Below are 22226 nucleotides of genomic sequence, written 5' to 3'. Positions count from 1 at the left end.
TTAAACAGATAAAGAGACAGTTCCAGTCAGTGGAAAAAAACTAAGAAAACAAACCAAAACTCATGTGTTTTTTATATTGGATTGGATTATATTACAATTACAGTAGGTAGGTAGAGTGTATGTCGTCCAGTAACAAGTAATAACAGGTTGCACTGGTTGGCCAACATAATAAAACCCAAGCAGATTATAAAGACAATATTCAACACACACACACACACACACACACAGAAGAGACCAGAGTGGATTCTGAGCAAAGCTTTAATAAGAAAAACAGAACATCATGAAATCAGTGATGCATTTGCATAGATTTGATTATATGATTACATAAGTAGGTTGTCGTGGATTTTGGTTCATCACTGCTGACCCCGTTTCTGAGTCTGATCAGGGGCAGAGGCCAAATTCTATATTTGATCAGCGACTCTTCCCGTCAGCCTGAGCTCGATATTCAGCTGTAAATCATCAACAAGCACACAGAGTAGTTTTTAAATCAGTTGTGAGCATATTATAGTTACTGCATTATTTCATTTAACAGAGGAAAATAAACATCAGACTCATTATCAGCACTAAAGCAAAAAAACACATTATAAGACTCCTCCACTCGAATCTGTGGAAAGCTCTTTGTGAACATTGCTTAGCGTTTCCAGTCAGAGATTCTTTGAAGATGTTAGTCGCAGCTGTAAAAGTACACAACATCCTCATTGGCTTGTGCTGTTTTTCTGTCGGGCCAATTACCGTGGATATGAAACATGTTTCATGTCAGGAATGACCTGCGATGGTCAAAGGTGAAAACTGGGTCTGAAGTGTGTATGGCCTTAGCGAGCTTGCTTGCGATCGAAGGGGCAGAGAGAACATCACTTGTTTATGCAGGAGACACAGGAGGTTCAGGAGTGAAGTGACCGGAAATATGACAGCATGTGAGTTCCAAAATAAACGAGGCAACATGCAGAATAAAAAATTCGTTAAATAGCGGAGATGTGACATTGATTTGTTTTGATGTAGAACACTTGTGTCAATCAGTAGAGAACTACACAACCGCCGCAGTGAGCGCGAGAGGTCGGCCCGATGAAGCCAACAGAACCTTCATCCATAGAAAGCACTAAGAGAAGACAAATAATAAAAACTCATTCTCTAGAAGTTGGCGATTATTGATAAAGACTGATTGAAAACCGATTAAGACACAACGTTTGCTAACTGAGAGAGCTTCACTCCTCATTCTGCCTCTGACATGAGGCAGTTAACGTGTGCGCTGTCACAATCATCAGCTACACACGTTTGAGTGACCTTAATATTTACGTCGTTTTAACACGTCTGGTTGTTGCTTGTGGAGGTGGATGCTTCCTGAGCTTCAACACCACACTGACCTGGCGCTGTAAACTCCCTGAAGAGCCCAAACGCATGTATTCAGCTGACGTGTCATCAGGAACTATGATATGTGCCACAGTGGTGCTTCCTCCAGGCCGTGTTGTCCGTTGAGCTGGATTGCAGGTTGTAACACAACTGATCGTTCTGTTGCACTGTCCTGGTTCTCCAATGTGAAGATTGCTCCGACCTAATCAAAGTGGACCTGGACTGGTCAGTCAAGCGCTGGTTGTTCCATCGGTTAATTAATTCTAAAAAGGAAGCCCCGTTGCGTAACTTTTTGTTGGTTTGAGCGATGGTAGAATCTCCTTCTTCTGTGAAACGTGGTCACTCTCTGGTGTTGTCTTCTTCCGTGGTAGATACTCTTGGATTATTGGGTTGTCGTTTGGCGCGGGATGTCTGGGGAAAACACACACTCTCCAGGACCGATCACTCCACAGTAATCCCAGTCGTTGTCGAATGTTGTGTAGCACCAGAGTGTAGCTCTTACCATAGCTTCGCACTTGTGATCTGGGCGACAAGGCTCATTCTTGTAGGTGTGGTCTTGTAGAGGTGAGCAGTACTTTCTTAGCAATGTCCATCATGGCACCTGAAGTAATCCATTAAAATAAGAATCATAATACTGACAGCTGTCAACATTGTCTATGATACCTGGTGTGATAAATCATTGCCTGGCCAACATAATAAAAAACTTAAGCAGATTATAAAAGACAATGGTAACCACACCTTGCCTTGCGTGCATATGGAATACATAAGTAGGTTGTATCGTGGATTTTTGGTTCATCACTGCTGACCCAGTTTCTGAGTCTGATCAGAGAGCAGAGGCCAAATTCAATATTTGATAAAAGCGACTCTTCCGTCAGCCTGAGCTCGATATTCAGCTGTAAATCATCCAACAAGCACACAGGTAGTTAATTAGACGAGACTTCAGAAGGAAAAACAAACATGGGTGTTCTGTTTTGCAGCAAAAAACAGAAAGAGAGAGAGAGAGAGAGACTTTTGACTTTTTGACTTTTAAGATAACTTTTATTTAGATCATTTCATGATCTCTCCAATAATAGCATCAGCAAATTATAAATAACACTTCAATCAGATCATATTTTACAAAAGAAAAAACTACATGTCACACACACACACACACGGAGTTTAAATGAGACCAGTGAACCGTCCTCCTCTGCTGAACATAGAACCTGTCTGATCCCCACTGAGGCGTGAAAGCTTCCAGGTTACTGGTCGGGCTGTAGAAGGCGTGTTCTGCTCTCAGGGCGAGTTGCTGCAAACCTTGAAGCACTTCTCCACATCTGTCAACCCCCCACCCAACATCTGGTTCTTCCTGCTCTTCCAGTGTTGGGGATCGGGTCCAGACAAAGAATGCTGAGGCCACACGAGGGCCTTTCCAGAGCCTGCCTCGAGTTGTTTCCTGTGAGGCAGGAGGCCCCCAAGTCCTTTTGGGGCATCCATGTTTACGACCGCCGCCGAGTCAAACTCGGGCCTTCCATTGGCTGAGCCAACAGACCCCACGGCCCCCTGGAGGAGAGGAGGCCGGACACTTCTCAGGTAATAAATACATTATCCCTTCAATTCATTGCTTTTTCCACGTCACGCTGAAGATAAAACCACAACCTCTCCCGGTTCCTCCAGATGATCAGACACTTAAAAGGAGCAACCAATCCAAACGTTTGTATTTTTATTTTTAACTTAAGTTCATTCTTTTATTTTGTGAACTTCCCTTTTTTATCTGAGCTTTATTTTGGAAAGCGACCGCGGCAAAGTCTTCCACTCTGGGCCGAGTCCACCAACTTTCTGGATCCACAACTACAGCTGCTCCTCAGCTGTTCCTTGCCTGCAGAAGGGCAAGAACCATTGCCACAAAGGGCGAACACATTACGCCATGAAGGGCAGAACCATTAAGCCACGAAGGAGCAGAACACGTCGCCACGAAGGGCAGGACACATTCTCGCCAAGGAGGAAGCGAGGCGAATTCTCTCTATCGGCTCAGCTCAATCCCGCTGCCACCGCGCGCGAATCAGCTGTTCTGGGGCCACCGAACACAATTCACTTGTCTTCCCGGAGCATGCTCGCACATCCAGCCGAACCGTGGACCAGCAGCTTGGTAAAGAGGCTTATGTCTGGGCAGAGATTAGTTTAAACATTAGCGTGTTATTACTTGAGTGTATATTTCTCTAGGACACATGACTCCCTTTGTTTCTGCCAGCGTGTCGTGACGAATCTGCATTTCGGCCACGCTGCCGTACTGTGTGATCGTCCAGACCTATTTTAACTGAGAGATTTTAACCCACTAAAAAGATCGGTACACAGCTGGACGGATCTTAGTTACGTCCGCTTAGGTACCAGAGTGGTATAGTCTTACATAAAGGAAACTGTCTCTGGCAGTGTTTTGAGATCTCCTCTGATCACTCTTTGCATGTTCCCTTTTCTCTCTCTCTCTCTCTTTTCTCTAAACCACGCCTGCACACACGTTCCGACCTGCATCACATATTCGCGTGTTATACCGTTCGGGGGACTTAGAGAGAGGATAAGCAAATCTCGACGCCATTCGGCGCTTTGAACCACGAGATAGACCAAAGCCTCCCTTTGTTCTCCATTTCCTGTTGGTCAAACACGAGTTTATACCGACATCTTGAATTGTGAACCTACGTCAAATCCGTGGATTGCTAGACCGCCATCTTGAATTCAGTAACCACGACACCGCAGCAGTTTGACGCCATCTTGAATTCAGTAACCGCGATACCGCAGCGGTTAGACCATCTTGAATTCAATGTCTGACATCATCCCCACGTGACTTCGTACGCCATGCGGCTCCCTCTCTCTCTCTCACACACACACACACACACACACACACACACACACACACACACACAGAGACCAGAGTGGATGCTGAGCAAAAGCTTTAATAAGAAAAAACAGAACATCATGAAAATCAGTGATGCATTTTACATAGATTTGATTGTTGTTGGGACATGGTTTTGTGAGACCAAGTTAAGCCTATATATGTCAAAAGCCTGAAACACTTATGTCCCTTTGTTCGGAGAAAACCAGACCCTCCGAACTCCGTCTCAGGGGCCGTAGCGTCACACAAGTGTAGAAGCCCCAGGGACACAAGTTTTCAACTCATATTGGTCACTCTGGAGAAGCACATGACCTGTGAGTCACCGGGCCAATATAAGGCCTGTTCCCCTATCTTCTATCTCTTTCTGCAATCCTTCGAGAGGACGCAAGCTTCTCAGCTCACATATCTCTTTCCTGCAGCTTCATGGAGAGAGTTGCAGCTTCCAGCTCATCTCACCAAGGAAACCTCCTCGCAATCAAGCTCTACCAGCCTCCTAGCAGCGGCGCGATGTCCCCTGCAGGAAAACTTCAACCAGCAGCTGAGCTGCACAGCTCAACAGAACCCCACGAGCAGGAGCCACACAACCAGCCAGACGAGCGTCACAGAACTGCGAACTTCTTTTTCCCTTTTCACGGAATGGAGGTAACACAGCTGGGCTTAATAATTATGCTAGGCTAAGGCAAGACTGTTTATTCGATTCTGTGTGATGTTTATAAGTTTGATTTGTGGTGTTGTGATATTTTTGGTTATAAGTTATTTGAAAGTAATGTTAGTTTGTTATGCTCTTCACAGTCTTTCTTTGCATTTCACTCTCCACTCTTTCTCTAACTTAGCGCTAACACACAGACACATAACTCTTCACCTAATTAGCTCTGACCGCTACAGGTCGTAAGCAATTTCCAATAAGGAGTTGAAGGGTTATCTTCAAGTGTGTATGCATTTTGGAAGCACGCTGACTCACAGACACACACACACATATGCCCATGCCTATCTTTGTTTAGTAAGTACACCGTTAGTAATTTGTATTTTTTATATGCTTTTTATTATGTTAATAATAAATGTTTTTCTTTCACAACTGTTTTCATTAATGTTGCTAAGTGCATTTTGCCAACCTCTACACTGTCCAAGAACTCCCATATCCTTCAACAGCTAACTATCTATATGGTAATTTTGATTATAGTTATTAATTTAATTGTTAATCAGAGTTCCAAATTTGTAGTTATTAATACCTTTATGAACTTAATCAATAAATTGTGGCTATCTTTCCGCTTCCTTTGAAGGGTGGTACCCCGAGTAACGTTAATCGAAATTAAAGTTATGATTTCATATTAATATTTTTCAATATTAAGATTCAATATTTTATTTGATAATGATTTATTGAATGCCGAAAGGCACACCCATTTATGTCATGTTTAATGCATTATTGCAAACATTATATAGATTACATAAGTAGGTTGTCGTGCAGATTTTGGTTCAGGCAGATCGACTGTAATAAAGATTAACTTGACGCAGCTTCACTTCCTGCCTCTGTCCACAAAATGAAGCCCAAATATCGTGGACGTCTCGTTTTATATCAAATAACTAATTCAAACCAAACTGATCAGGAAAACTTGAACCAACATCAGTGAGATAAGAACGACCGCAAATGACTGAAATCTTTAAGAACATTTGTTAATATTTTATTCAGTTTTTTTATCTGCTAACATGGAGGAGGAGAGGAGTTTGTGACCTATGCAGCCAGCCTCAGGAAGGCGATCAAGGCGCGTTAGTTTCACTTTTGGTGGCTGTCATGTATAGTCCATCTTTATACATTTGTATCTTTTAATATTATCGAAGTTTATCTATTAACAGACAATCAGGAACCGTAATACAATTCTAAAGTAATACATTTAATTCCTTCAAAGCTCAAAGCCTCATTGGTTAGCTGCACAGCTAATAACTAATCGTACATTATCGTGTGATCATGTGAAAAGCTAATTGCGTTAAACTCAGACTCAGTCCTGTCATTCCAGAAAAGGTTCATTTGTTTACTTCTCTCAAAAAATCTGTGACAAAAATCCACTCTGGTCCAAACCCGTCTTCTGCTCCTCCCCCTAGCCTGCTCCCTTTCCCTTTCCCTCCTTTCCCTCTTCTCCCCTTTCCTTTCTCTTCCCTCTTCTCCCTTTTCCTTTCCCTCCTTTCCCTCTTCTCCCCTTTCCTTTCCCTCCTTTCCCTCTTCTCCCTTTTCCTTTCCCTCCCCTTTCCCACTTCTCCTTTTCCTTTCCTCCGCCTCCCTCTTCTCCCTTTTCCTTTCCCTCCTTTCCCTCTTCCTCCCTTTTCCTTTCCCTCCTTTCCCTTCTCCCTTTTCCTTTCCCTCCTTTCCCTCTTCTCCCTTTCCTTTCCCTCCTTTCTCTTCTCCCTTTTCCTTTCCTCCCTTTCCCTCTTCTCCCTTTTCCTTTACCTCCCTTTACCCTTACTCACTTTTCCTTTGCCTCTGCTCACTTTTCCATTTCCATCTCCAGAATCAACCCGATTTGTGGGGGCAATCACGTCCTCTGCTGTCCTTAAATCACGCTTCCATTGCCATCATCAGAACCCGTTGGTGACAGAGAGACACTTTCACCTGTGGTGGATGGCGGCAACTTCACCAATCACAACATCACTTCCATTCCATCAGCTGAGGCGTCTCAACCCTTGTTTGCTCTAGAGATATCTTGAGAAGCTGTCACCTGTGTTTGACTGTGTCCTTCTTACCTCTGACCTGTAAATCCCGAGTAGCAATGCGCCCAATCAGATTCACCCTGAGCACCCCCTGTGAGGAAGGCCACCTCTACCTAGCTGAGACAGAAATGTTTGTGGAAGCAGAGGCGGATCGTCCCTGACACACATTCCTGTGCCCACATGGCCGTTACTACTTGAGGCAGCTGACACACTGCATCTGTTGTTTTTTCATCTTTTCTGTCACAGCGGAAGATGTTTTCTAGACCAATTGGACCTCGTCCACCCTCATACGTCTGAGACCCGTGCCTTCGCCGAGTCGCTTAAGGGCTTCAATGCGCTCTTTGTGTGTGTTCCCGGACCGTTTCTTTCAGGCTTGAATATTTTAGAAAACACAACTGCGTAACTTTTCCAACGCAGTCGATTTATCTTCTCAAGGATGTTTTTCTTTTTGTGATCATAACTTGTAAATTTTTTCCAACACATGGGGAGGCATAAACATAGAAAAAGCAACCAATCGCCGTTATTGACGACCAATTGGTCAATTTGTCACACAACGCGTGACTGCCATGATCAGCACCATTTTTCCGCTTCAGAACCGTAGCTGCAACCATCCTGCTGCCAGCATTACCCACTTCACCCATGTTGATCTTGTTCTTCCGCGTTTCTAGCAGGGTCACTATTGAGACTTCCTGGATGATTTGGTCAGCGTCCTGGTTCTGGTTCTTTGTGTTGGTTCTGGTTCTGGTCCTGGATTTCTGGTTCGGCGGGATACTCACAGCCAAGCTGAACATATCTTTACCGTACCTGCAAAAAGGGGTCAAATGAGGTCAGCAGGTTAAACATGTATGTTACCATGTACACAACACAGTGACCTGTAGGTCGTGTCCCAACTTAATGACCATCGACTGTAAATAAAAAGATGGGCGACATGTCAGCCCATGCTAAAGCTCTTTATGCGCCCCTGGTGACTGCCTGTACTATAGGTCATAAACATCATTGTCATGTAAACATCGTCGGGTCAGGTTTCAGAAGTTGACTCACGCCCTCAAAACAAATTCAAATCAGTATAAAACACACCTGAACACACGCACACATGAACTAAACACACCAGACACACACGCACACACACACAGCGCACACGCAGACACACCTGCCTTGCCCTTTCACACACACACGCACCCACACACACCACCTTACCCACACACTCACTCACACAAACAAAAACCCCAACAGAACAAAACCTTTTTTTTGCCCTTTGAAATCAATGTGCTATAGCTTGAACGGCTTTTCTTCTTTTTGTCAACGAGGGCTCGGCTGCGAAGTGGGACGTTAGCGGAGCGGGCGAGAGGAGGAGCCACTGAAGCTGGAAAAAACCCGCGACTGAACATCAGCTGAAGGCAACGAACAGCAGCACACAAACAGCAGAAGAAGAAGAAAGAAACAGAAAAACAGGAAAAGGTTGTTTCTCCTCGGAGATAATTCAGATTTTTTTTTAAAGAGAGAAAAAGAAGAAGTTTTCGTTCAGATCTCATGGCGGCTGTGAGTTAGTGATGTCATGAAAGAGAGGGCCTTCACGGACAGTTTGGTAACTATGGCGATGTCGTGGCTACCACGTCCTATACAGCATGTCCCAGCATGTCGGGTGGGGGGCCGAGCGCTTAGGGGAAACACCTGGGGTGTGGCCACTGCAGCCCTCTGACCCTCCCCCACCAACCCAGAGGCAGATGGGAAGGTGGCGTCCTCTGAGGCCAAGCTGCTCTGGTCTTGGCGGCCATCTCTTTCTCCTCCTTCACTTCCTCTGAGATAGGCGTCCATCAACTCACCCCTTCCCCTCCTCCCGCGGCCCCTCCCCATCGCCACACATGCAGCGGCTCAGGTTCTTCTCCTGAACAAACGCCTCCTGCAGCAGGGAGGAGGAGGAGGAGGCTGAGGAGGAGGATGACGATGAAAAGCCTCCATCTTCTCCTCCTTGGGGGAGAGAGTCCAGGAGTCTCCAGGGGCAGGGTCAGGGACGGCGGGTCCTGCTCAGTACCGGGTCGATCAGCGAGGAGTCTCGGGTCTCCGTGTCCCGAGGTGCTGGTGAGGTAACAGGCTTGTTTATAGAGACTAGTTCACCTGATATTTAGATTTTTATTATGTTTCCAATATATTTGTTTGACAGGAAGCTGTGCAAACAGGGAATATAATATTCATGTCTTTAAAAAGGGGCACTTTCTCTGGAGGAAAAAGGGCAGTGGCTCAAGCTGTTGTCTGTGTGTGCTGTGCAGCCTCCATCAATTCAATCCTCAATTCAATCGAGCTTGCAGCAGGATTCAATCACTCATAGAAACCAGTCCTCCTAAATAGTCTGGCTGTTTTCATCAGTCTCACAATTATAAAAGAAAGTGACACAAACAGGCTCCTGGCTCCACTCCCTTTATCAAGGATTCTGCCCCAAATTCAATGAGTTAATGGAAAAATCTGTTTTAGTTTTCTGGTGTAATTCTGCTGAAAAACAAACAACCAAATAAATAAGGAGTGAAAACAAAAGACCAAAAAACCTTTATTTAAAGAAAGAATCATAAAATCACGATACATAATAATTCATTATCCATACTTAATAACCACATTAATATCATGTATAAGACATGAGATGAGTCACGTGGTGTTACCACCACAGCCTCAAAGGCTCATCACCAAGACGTCCAACATAGTTCAGAGGTAACAGCAAAAAGAAAAAAGTCAATTTATTGCGAAGAACCAACTTCAACAACAGGCGGCAAAATGGACAAAAAGAAGAAACCCCAACACACCCTACAAAGGAGTCATTAGGACCTGAGAATCTTCCTTCAACTAAACCAGCATCAGAACTAAAGCTAAATAAACTTACGGAAACTGGACATTTGGACCCATCAGAAAAGAAAAGAAAAACAACACAACAATATCTTGCTCTAAAGGTCATGCTGTACAAGCTGCTGCTGCAACAAGGATGGAAAGGAATACTTCCTGTTTCACTCTCACATGCTTTCGTAAACCAATCACAGTGCCTGGGAAATAAAGCAGAGCCATAAGGTAGAAAGGAAGTGTGGGTGTTTTCCTCTTTATTCAAAAGCATGGTCTTTTAGTTTGAGAGCTGGACTTGCACGTTCAGATTTCGTGGTGTTTTTACTCAAGGCATCCCTGTAACCTCACCACAGCTCCTGCTGGTGCCGGAATTTGCTCTGCTTGTTATCCAAACTCTGCGCTTGCACTCAGATATTTTGTTGCTTGGACAGTTTCTGTATTTATCAACTACACACTATGGTTCTGTAAAACTCGCATGCGGATGTACTCTGAAGTGATCACTCTTGGTTGTGTTTGTCACAGTGGCTCTGACCTGAGGCTTCACGCAGGTCTTCCCTGCTCCTCTGTGTCTTCTGTCTGTGCTGCGGCAGCGCGTCGTCATACTCAGGACAGTTGTGTGACCTTTGTTTGGGGGAGAGATGAGAAAATATTAAGCCTCACTGGACTTTATTCATAAGAAACCTGCATATAATCACAGTTCATTCCAAAATAGTTTGAGCCGTTATTTCGCCCCCTGTCCATTCGTTTGTTTGTTCATCAGCAAGTTTACACAAAACTGATAAACTGATTTCCACAAAACTTGGTGGAAGGATAGGACATGGGTAGAAATTAATCGCGTGACGTCACCCATTGGTTTGTGAGCTGCCATTTGAATCCTCCATTTTTACATGTTGTCCAGCGCCATCTTGGTTTTGAAACCAGAAGTAACCATATTTGGAGGAGAGGGTGGAGGCCTGACTCAGGGCCCAAGGACACTGCCCGCCCCACCTAGGCCTGCGACCTGCCCAGTACTGGCTGTCAATCTGCGGTATCCATGCCCCAATGCCCTGCGGTGCTTTATGGTCTGTTTGACTCTAAGTGGATCATTCCTTCACTTTCTAGACAGTCTCACGTCCATTTTTAATATACGGTCAATGGAAAGAACCTTTTACATTTTGGGGCAGATTCAGACAAAAGTAGCTGATCCAGAAATGTTTATCTCTTTTCTCTGACATTGTGAGATGAAAACAGTGATATGGAGTCATTCTTTTGGCCTCTGTCTCTCCTCTATCATCTCACAGCTTCATTTTACTTCTGATTTCAAGCTCAGAGTTTTCTTCATCCTGGATCGAAAACCACAACAAACACAACATTTGACAAATGAACTTCCATAACACCACTAAACAGTGTTTAGACATTTAAGAAAGAACAATAAGCAGAGAGTGAACTGATGGATTTGTATTGTTTTACCTCGTCCACAGAGTCCAGACCAGCACTGGAACCAGCCTTGCGACCACCGGAAGTCAGCCTGAGGATATTCGATCGCTACTGACACCTGAACCCAACAGACGGGAGACATTAGCAGTGTGGTTAGACTGATGACTCAATTTGCCAGAGTGATACTGTTAGTGGTCAGTATTGTTCATATGCAATATGATGAAGCATTGTATTTCTTAATGACACATCTGGAAATCAAGTATTGATTTAAGGTTCTGGTGCAATGAAAGGAGAAATTGTAGGCTCTAAAAGTCAGAGAGCTAAAATCTTTCTTAACAGTCAGATGTAGGTGGCCTTACTGTCCTGCGTGTGTTCTGGACCTCACACTGATACTTTCCACCATGTTCAGCTGTGATATTAGTGATGAGTGAAAGATTTGTCTGATGCTTTTGGTGAGTCCTCGTCCTCCTTGGACCAGGTGTAGATAGCTGCTGGGTTAGCATCACTGCTGCAGGTCAGAGTCACCCGAGCTGCCTCCATGATCTCACCAGAGGACTCACCAGCCTGAGGAGGCGCCCGGAGCGTCTGTATGTGAAACAGAATGATTAACAGATGACAGACATTGTGTTTTAACATTTGGGGACATATGTGATATGATGTGTGCAAGTCGAAGGTTCTCAGGTGAGTGGGAGGCACTGAGTTACAACAGCAAGGTTGTTAAACTGACACAGGTAAATTCTTCTTGTTATTAGAGAGTGAGAGGGTTTTTCTCAATGATTTCCTGTTGCACTACTGCATTTCCAGACTCCCCTGAATGTCACAGATTTACAAACCAGAGTCCCGGTTTGTAGCATGTAAGACTTAAATATGTGTGACCACTTTTCCCATGAATTAGACAGAGAGTTTCTTCCTAATGAAGCGTGTAGAGAGCCTGTTCAGAGTGGCTGTTTGTGGGCGTGTCTTAAAATGTGGCTGTGAGCCCATATCCCCTGCTGCAGGAGGTGTGTGTGACGTGTGCACAGGAGCAGAGGTTTGTTTTCACCACTGTCTGTCTAGTGTGAGAGCTGTTTGCTTTCTGCGTCACGTGAATAATGCACAGTGAAGAAATATCCTCAGGTTTACTGAGGATGGTGAAAGCTTTATGGATGTTTTAACTGGCGCTGGGTGGATTCCTCTTTGTGCTGCTGATGGTCTGACTGTGAATATTTATGGGCAAGTCAAAAGCGACCCATATCTGCACATTTAAAATGTAAGGACAAAGATAGGACAGATTCAATATCTCTTCACTTAATAACCTGTGTTTCACTCACATGTCACAGTAATAACGATGTTTGCTGAACTCCTTCCCAGCTCATTCTCAGCTGTGCAGTAATACTTTCTCAGAGTCTAGCTGACCGGATAAGAGCTGAGAAGTTCCTCGTGTGTCTCTTCACTGAGAGGTTGAAGTCTTTTATCTCACTTGTCTTGTACCAGGTGTATTTGTACTGGGTTAGCATCACTGCTGCAGGTCAGAGTCACTGAGCTGCCCTCATGATCTCACCAGAGAGGACTCACTGACTGAGGAACCTTTGGAGCGTCACGAAAAGATAGTCTATATTAACACACAGGAGAGAATACAATCAAAACTGTCTGTATTATTTTGTTAAAAGTTTAAATTTAAATAATTTCCCACGTTATTGCTTCATGAGGAGTAAACTCACCTAATGTAGGAGAAGTGAAACGCTCATGTCCTTCTATAGCACAGTGATAGCTGTCTTCTGGCGATATAGCGTGTTGGAGGTAAAAGTATTTTTGTAATAAGTTTATTGTTATTGTACCAAAACACGGAAGATGATCAGGGCTGACACCTGCTGTGACAGGTCAGCTCTGTCCGGAGGTAGAATATGGATTGGCTGTTGATCTCCTCACATGTACCTGGAGCTGAGGTCTGTGAACAAACATGTGATTTTATTTCAACATACACACCAACATTTCAAGCTGACTCTAATGTAAATATTACCTGTGACATTCAGAGTGACTCCAGCTGAACCAGTTAAACTCCCAGTAGAGTTGGTTTGTTGTGAACCTGAACTTGTACACAGCTGAGTCGCTCTCTCTCAGGTTAAGAGATTCTCAGAAGTGTACTTGTTGTTTTCTGAAGATACTCCCACACGACCTGAATACTCCGGATCAGTCCTTAGATCAACGTAAATCCCATTGCTCTCTTGAATGAACCAGAAAGTTTAGGTGAAAAACTGCTTAGTAACACGGTTATTCAACCAGGATGGTGTGTGTAGGTACAGGTAATGTCCACTGTTGATCCTCTGTGGCACAGATCTCAGTAAGTGTAACTCACATCCCAGCCATTCTGACTCCTTACCACTTGTAACACAGAGCACATCAGAGAATCAGAGATAAACTTATACATTTATAAAACTAACTCCATGTATTTTCTCTGGTAGATCATAGTGGCAGTTTTTCATTTTAAGATGATGACGGTAAGATAGAAACTTAAGTTCACAAAAGCCCAGGGAAGTTCCCTTTAGACTTCCATTAACAGGGAAAACACACACTGTTGGAGGTGAGAACATGAGGGACCTTGTAGAAGTTGCTCTTATAATGGAGCAAACCCCATGGAAATATGGAGAAAAATGATCTGTGTCTTTTATGCAGAGTCGACCAAAGATGGGCAAACACGTCTTCACTTCCTCCACTCTCCAGAAATGAAGCCAAAATATCCCCTGGATACCAACGCTGCCATCTTTCACATTTGGAACCACGATCTGCACAGTAGTGATCTGGAGATGAAATTACAGTATCAGGTCCCTTATACATGAGCTCGACCAATCTGGTCTTCAGCTGTCAATCTATTAAGGATTTAATCTAATTTTCATTCATCCAAATAACAAATTAAGAACCAAACTTATGAGAAACATCAACAATAGAGTGTGATGAAGCGACCTAAAATGACACAAGCCATCTTTGAGAAAAATGTGTTTGACCTTTTAGATTGGTCCATGTCAGCTATAACATGGAGAGGCAGCATGTATGTTCTATACCAGCCAGCCGCAGGAGGCGATCACAATGCTTTAGCTTCACTTCTGGGGAGCAGTCATGTCTTCCATCTTTATTTACACAAGCAGAATACTAGTACTAGTACTACACTAGTTTGTCAGTACTGTGGTAGTATCCCAAAGAGTTCAATGTGCTTACCTTTGAAAAAAGTATTTAGAACACATGAAGTTATGGTGCAATGCATCATCTCAAATACTCCAAGCAGATGGTGCTGTTAGTGAAATACTGTAGATTAAACTTGTACACATTGGCGAATGGGAAATCTCGTGTCCTTTAACAGCACAGAAACTCTTGTCTGCCACGATGAAAAACATCTGTATAAGATGCTCCTTCCTCCATCTTCTGTTGATTCTTGTACCAGACGTAGTTCGAAGGATCAGGAAGACGACAACTCAACTCAGCACCTGAGCTCTGCATACATGTAGTTAGAAGAGTCATCCTTCACTGATGTGCTCACCTCCACATTGCAAATCTGTGTGTGAGAATAAGAATTCATTTTTAGTCCAAACTGACGACACACACATGCATATAAAAGTGCACAGACTTGCTCAAGTGCTGAACCAAACAAGATGTAGGAAATAAATGAATGAATGTTCGAATGTAAATGTTACCTGTGACAGACAGGTGACTCCAGCTAGACAGATTAAACTCCCAGTAGGTTGGTTTGTTGTGAACCTGAACTTGTACACAGCTGAGTCGCTCTCTGTCAGGTTAGAGATTCTCAGAATGCACTTGTTGTTTCCACAGAGATGCTCCACACGACCTGAATACTCCGGATCAGTCCCTTAGATCAACGTGAATCCCATTACTCTCTTGAATGAACCAGAAAGTTTCTGAACTGTAGTATCATGGTTATTAACTGTGGATGGAGTATGTGTAAAATTTACCCAGGTAATGTCCACTGTTGATCCTCTGGCGATCTCAGTAAGTGGCTGTCCAGCCACTCTCACTGTACCACTGTAACACAGAATCAGATTCATAGCGACACCAGAGAACGCTTAGTTACTTTTTACTTTCTGTAAAAAAACACATTTCCATGAAGCAGCATTCCATAGCATTTCAACTGAGTGACTCCACACACTGATGAAGCAATTCCTGCATCGAGAGAGAACTCAGTTACATGATCATAATAATAATAATAATAATAAGTGAAACATGAATGTAGACATTACAGTACCTGTCACAGTGAGAAGAAGGACAACAAATCCGCACAACTACTGCAGTTACACTCGCCAATACAGCTGCTGCTCGTCTGTGACTTCAAACAATAAAAACGTCCACAGATAAAATAGCTAATGCGAGATGAAGGAAACTCAGTCACATCACAGACACGTCACCTCAACACAGAAGAGTCTGAGAATAAGGAGCAGATTCTGTCAGAGAAAGATCAATTTAATGATAAACACCCCCTTCCTTCCTCTCTACACTTTATGCATCCCTGGGCCAGTGGTGGAAGATTAAACTGTGGTTTGTACAAACTGTGAATTTCTTCATTTAACAGAGTGTTAGAAACGACTTTAGTGGCTGTTCACAAGCCTGAATCATCCTCAACTGGCTGTAAGCAGCGTTGAGCAGGCCTGCCCCCTCGATCCAGCCAGTGGGCGCAGCGGTTTTACTTTTCTCCAGCCGTCCGACCGGCACGATTGAAAAGAAGTTACAACTAATTACAATTTATAATAATCTTATTGTTTGTAACATTTTGACAGTAGCATACATTACAGTTAGCGTTAGCCTAACCTGAGGCTAACTCTACACCTGGATTGAGTCTGGGGAAATGGCCACGCAATTATAGGAGAAAGACCTTTCTGACCTTTGCCTTTCGTGACTTCCAAAGTGAAGTAGAGAGGAATTTGTAATCTGGGTTAACCAGCCCATCAAGAAAGAAAACAAACCTTTACAAACACTGCACATGTCTATGTTTTATTTCTTCTGGTTACGTGAGCTGTAAATCCGAAACAACAGATTCATGTTATTGTTTCTTCAGTGTTTGGTGACTGTGCTGTACACTGCAGATGAATCGTCCCCCTCTTCTTACGTCTTGTTCTGTGAAGAGGCAGAGACCATAAACCACTCACACCTGACGTTTTAACCTCAATAAAGTGTAGTGATGAAAATGTTCACGTGGAGCTGCTCACCCCTGTTGCACTGTCAAATTGAACAGCGCTGTATTCAGCCTCCTCCCATAAATCTTCCTCAGTTTCTCTCTGGGGTTGAACTTCGACCTATGTTGGAGTAGATAAGCATCTGCCGGTTCAGGGTGAAGCAGGCTGAGGCGTAGTGGGCGTCATGGAGAGAGAGAGGGAGAGGAAAGAGAGAGAGAGAGAGAGAGAGAGAGAGAGAGAGAGAGAGAGAAAGAGAGTGAGAGACAGCCTAACCTATCATGATCGAGAGGCCAAAAACATGTTTTGTGAGGCCACTGTGACCTTGACCTTCAACCTGAAACCTCATCAGTTCATCTTTGAGGTCAAGTGATGAACATTTTGTGCCTAAATGTAGATGTGCCTGACTGAGAAAGAAGGAAGATGACAAAGCAACTCGCTGCTTCTCTCCAAACCCATCGTTGCTTCACACGTCTCTGTGGTGCAGCCACATCAACAGCTAGATTCCACCCTTGAAAGCGATGTTTGTCAGCCAGTCACGATGACAGATAGAAATCATAGATCAATTTAAGACCTTGGCTTCCTTCCTCTTTACATTATTAGCATGCGAAACGGACAAACACCAGTAAATCCCCTCGTTAAAATGAAGAAATGTTCTTTTATTTTGCAAAATGATGCGTGAACTTGTTAAAATATATTTCATGCAAATAACAGTGAGAGTAGTTTTGCAGCCTGACAGTGAATCTAACACTTTCTTTACTTTCTTGAGACTGGACTTAAAAAACATGTTGAATTATTCTTTCTTTTCACCTCATGTTAAGAAGTCAGTTCCTGTTTATTTACACCTCCAGCCCATATGAACACTGGGTCATAACAATACATCGTAAAGGTCATAATTATACAAACTTACATTGCTTTAGTGTTCTTTACTCATTTCTCACGAGATTCAACTCATGTAGGTCAAACACATTTTGTCTGCTACAGTAAACTGTTCACTTGTGTAGACTGGACTTCATGAGCTCATGCACAGGTGCACGTGAGCAGTAGAGCCGACACAGGAACCATCGACTGTTGGGATGGCTATCTCAGGACACACTCGCTAAATTTCACTGCTGTGCGGATGACACCCAGTTATACTTGTCAATAAAACCTGAACAAATTAATCAAATAACTAAACTCCAAGCATGTCTCAAGGACATAAAAACCTGGATGACCACGCAATTTTCTCTTATTAAACTCAGATAAAACAGAGGTTCTAATACTTAACACCTTAGCGATACATTGTATCTAATGATGAAGCTGCACTAGACAACATCGTCTTTGCTTCCAGAGGAAGTGAAACAGTCAGGAACCTGGGAGTGATCTTCGATCCTGATTTATCCTTTAATTCACACTTAAAACAAATTTCTAGGACCGCCTTTTTCCACTTGCGTAATATCTCCAAAATCAGACATGTCCTTTCTCAAAAGGGTGAAAAACGAGTCCAGGCCTTTGTTTGTCCCAGACTGGATTATTGTAATTCCTTATTCTCAGGCTCCAGCAGTAAAAGTGATTAAGGCTGCAGCTTGTCCAAATCCGCAGCACGTGTCCTGACAAGAACCAAGAAAAGAGAGCACACATGTCTCAGTATTGGCTTAGCTACACTGACTTCAGTTAAATCTAGAATAAATTTAAAAATTCTCCTCTCACCTTCAAGGCCCTTAACAATATGGCACCGTATATCTTAAAGAGCTGTTAGTGCCCATCAGCCCACTGGCGCTGCGGCTCCCAGGAATTCAGGCTGTCGTCCCTAAAGTCTCTAAAAGTAGAGGAGGAGCCAGAGCTGGCATGGCTCACTCTCCTGTGGAATCATCTCCCACTTTCAGTTCGGGAGGGCAGACACCATCTGTGGAATTTAGGTAGGCTTAAAACCTTCCTTTTTGATAAAGCTTGATTAGAGCCGGTCAGGCTTGTCCTGAATATAACTCTTAGTTGAAGCTGCTATGAGTCTAGAAAGGTCGGGGGGACACACATGACACCGCAGGAGCTTCTCTTTCCAGCTTCTCACCTCTTCTCAATCGTTATCACATCAAAAGTAATTCATCATCCCATCAGCCCATGTTGTTGCAGCTGGACTTCTTCCCAGTCCCTTTGCCTTATCGCTCGCCAGATCCAGGGCACGGCTGTGGCCACATCATGGATTAGGATCTGTGGATCAAGTATCAGGAGTCGTAATGGTGGATCCAGTATGGCGGATTCTGCATCGTGCTGGCTGATCGTGATAATAAGCGGATCCTTTATCGGTATTCCCAGCATCCAGATACTGGTGGTGGGCCCGCGACCCGAGGGTGGCAGCTGATGATGGATCTAATGGCGGCAGTGTAATGACTGTGGACTATGGTGGCATCCGATCTTGATGGTGGATCATGATCGTGCTGGCTGCTGACCACAGACTGTGATTGCAGCAGGACTGCTCGATACATAGTATTTCTCCTCAGACACTCGACCATGTGGCTTGTTAATCCACCAGTTCACTGACCTTCAGTTATGTACTCAAAATGTTTACCCTTATCAATGCTGCTAAAACCTTTATCTTGATGTTCTCTTAATCTATTTTGCCTCTTTGTCCAGTCCTGGACGGATCTCCATGGTGATCTCATCAGGGTTCTTATTTATTAAGGGTTTTTGTGGGTTTGTCTCTGTTTACATGAGATTGAGAAGCTGCAGAGATATCTTTTTATTGTTAAACCTATAAGTCAATTGCAGTTTGTGAATTATGGCATACAAATGAAATTTGATTGATTGATTGATTGATTGATGCAAACGGGCTTTGAGGAAAAATCTGTTTTTAGTTTTCTGGTGTAATTCTGCTGAAAAACAAACAAACAAATAGATAAGGGTAAAACAAAAGACCAAAAACATTTATTTAAGAAAGAATCATAAATCACAATACATAATAATTCATTATCCATGTAATAACCACATTAATATCATGTATAAGACACGAGATGAGTCACGTGGTGTTGCCACAGCCTCAGGCTCATCACCAAGGCGTCAACATAGTTCCAGAAGGGTAACAGCAAAAAGAAAATCTATTTATTGCAGAAAAAGACAACAACTCAACAACAGGCCGGCAAAATGGACAAAAGAAGAAACCAACACACCAACCACAAAGGAGTCGTAGGACCTGAGAATCTTCCCTTCAACCTAAACCAACATCAGAACTAAACTCACAGAAATAAAGCTGCGGAAACTGGGCTGACTGGACCCATCCCAGAAAAAGAAAAAGAAAAACAACACAACAATACTCTTGCTCACAAAGGTCATGCTGTACAAACTGCTGCTGCTGCAACTGGGCATGGAAAGAGATACTTCTGTTTCCTCTCACATATTTCAACCAATCACAGTGCACCTGAGGAGATAAAGAAAACGAGGAAACCATGGTAGAAAGGAAATGTGTGGGTGTTTTCCTCTTTATTCAAGCATGATCTTTCAGTTTGAGGCTGGACTTGCACGTTCAGATTTCGTGGTGTTTTTTACTCAAAGCCCTGCGCTTGCACTCACACAGCTCACTGCTGAGGCCTTGGTGCTCTGCTTGTGCTCAAACTCTGCGCTTACCCAGATATTTTGTGGCTTGGACAGATTTCCTGTATTTAATAACTACACACTATGGTTTCTGTAAAACTCTCTTGTACGGATGTACTCTGAAGTCGTCCCATCTTGGTTGTGTTTGTCACAGTGGCTCCTGACCTGAGCTTCACCAGGTCTTCCTGCCTCTGTGTCTTCCTGTCTGTGCTGCAGCGGCGGCGTGCGTCATACTCCAGGACAGTTGTGTGACTGATGGGGAGAGATGAAAATATTAAGCCTCACTGGACTTTATTCATGAAACCTGCATATAATCACAGTTCATTCAAAATAGTTTGAAGGTTGTGCGCCCCCTGTCCCATTCGTTTGTTTGTTCATCAGCAGGATTACACAAAGCTGATAAACTGATTTCCACAAAACTTGGTGGAAGGATGGGACATGGGCCAGAAAGAAGTGTCAACGTGGCGTCACCCATTGGTTTGTGAGCTGCCATTTTGAATCCTCCATTTTTTGACATGTTGTCCAGCGCCATCTTGGTTTTGAAACCAGAAGTAACCATATTTGGAGAAGAGGGTGGAGCCTGACTCAGGGGCCAAGGACACAGCCACGCCCACCTAAACCTCACGACCTGCACCCAGTACTAGCTATCCAATCATGGTATCATGCCCCAATGCCTGCAGTGCTTTATGGTCTGTTTATTTCTAAGTGGATCATTCACTTCACTTTCTAGACAGAGTCTACGTCCATTTTTTTAATATCACAGGGTCAATGGAAAAGAACCTTTTTACATTTTAGGAGCAGATTCAGACAAAGTAGCTGATCAAGAAATGTTTTATCTCTTTCTCTAACATTTGTGAGGATGAAAACAGTGATATGGAGTCATTCTTTTAGCCCTCACTGTCTCTCACCTCTATCATCTCACAACTTCATTAAACTGATTTCAAGCTCCAGAGTTTTCTTCATCCTGGATCGAGAAACCACAACAAACACAACATTTGACAAATGAACTTCATAACACTGAAACTAGTGTTTGAAGACATTTGAAGACGATAAAGGCAGAGGGTGAGCTGATGGATTTGTATTGTTTTGCCTCGTCACAGGGAGTCCAGACCAGCACTGGAACCAGCACGACCACCAGAGTCAGCCTGAGGATATTCATGATCATCACTGACTTCCCTGGACAACAGACAGGAGACATTAGCAGTGTGGTTAGACCCCGAGTGACTCGGTTGCCAGAGGTGATGCTGTTGAGGTCGGTCAGTATTGTTCATGTGCAATATGATGGGCGATATACAGCTGTGACACATCTAAATCAGAGTATTGATGGTTTAAGGTTCTGGTGCAATGAAAAGGAGGGGGGTGTGGGCTCTAAAAGTCAGAGAGCTAAAATCACCTGCTCCAACAGTCAGATGTAGGTGGCCTTACTACGTCTCGTGTGTTCTGGACCTGACACTGATAATTTCCACCATGTTCAGCTGTGATATTAGTGATGGTGAAGATTTGTCCTGATGCTTTTGGTGAGTCTCGTCCTCCTTGGACCAGGTGTGAATGCTGCTGGGTTGTCACTGCTGCAGGTCAGAGTCACCGGCTGCCTCCATGATCTCACCAGAGGACTCACTGACACAGAGGGAAACCGGGCGTCTGTATGTGTGAAAACAGAATGATGATAACAGATGACAGACATTGTGTTTAACATTTGGGGACATATATGTGCCCGATGTGATAAAGTCAAGGTTCTCAGGTGAGTGGAGGCACTGAGTTACAACAGCAAGGTTTTAAACTGACACAGGTAAATTCTCATGTTGTTAAGTAGAGAGGGATTTTTCTCAGTGATTTTCCTGTTGCACTACTGTTCCAGACTCCCTGAATGTCCACAGATTTACAAACCCAGAGTCCAGTTTATGCGTGGACTTAAACGTGACATATTATGACCCTTTTCACAATTAGACAAGTTTCTTCCTATTAAACGTGTGAAAGAGCCCTGTTCAGAGTGGCCTGTTTGTGGGCGTGTCTCTTAAATGTTAATGAGCCACTGCTCCCCCTGCTGGGAGGTGTATGTGTGACGTGTGCACAGGAGCAGGGTTTTGTTTTCACCACTGTCTGTCTGCTGAGAGCTGTTTGCTCGTCACGTGAATGTGCACAGTGAAGAGGAAATATCTTTCAAGTTTACTGAGGATGTGGCTTTATGGATGTTTTAACAGACGCTGGGTGATTCCTCTTTGTGCTGCTGATGGTCTGACTGTGAATATTTATGGGGCAAAAGTCAAGCGACCCCATATCTGCACATTTAAAATGTAAAGGACAAAGAATGTGACAGATTCAATATCTCTTCTTCCATAACCTGTGTTTCACTCACATGT

Source organism: Hippoglossus stenolepis, chromosome 2 (assembly GCF_022539355.2).
Source record: "Hippoglossus stenolepis isolate QCI-W04-F060 chromosome 2, HSTE1.2, whole genome shotgun sequence".
In the NCBI taxonomy this organism is placed as follows: Eukaryota; Metazoa; Chordata; class Actinopteri; order Pleuronectiformes; family Pleuronectidae; genus Hippoglossus; species Hippoglossus stenolepis.
This window is presented reverse-complemented; position numbering follows the sequence as displayed.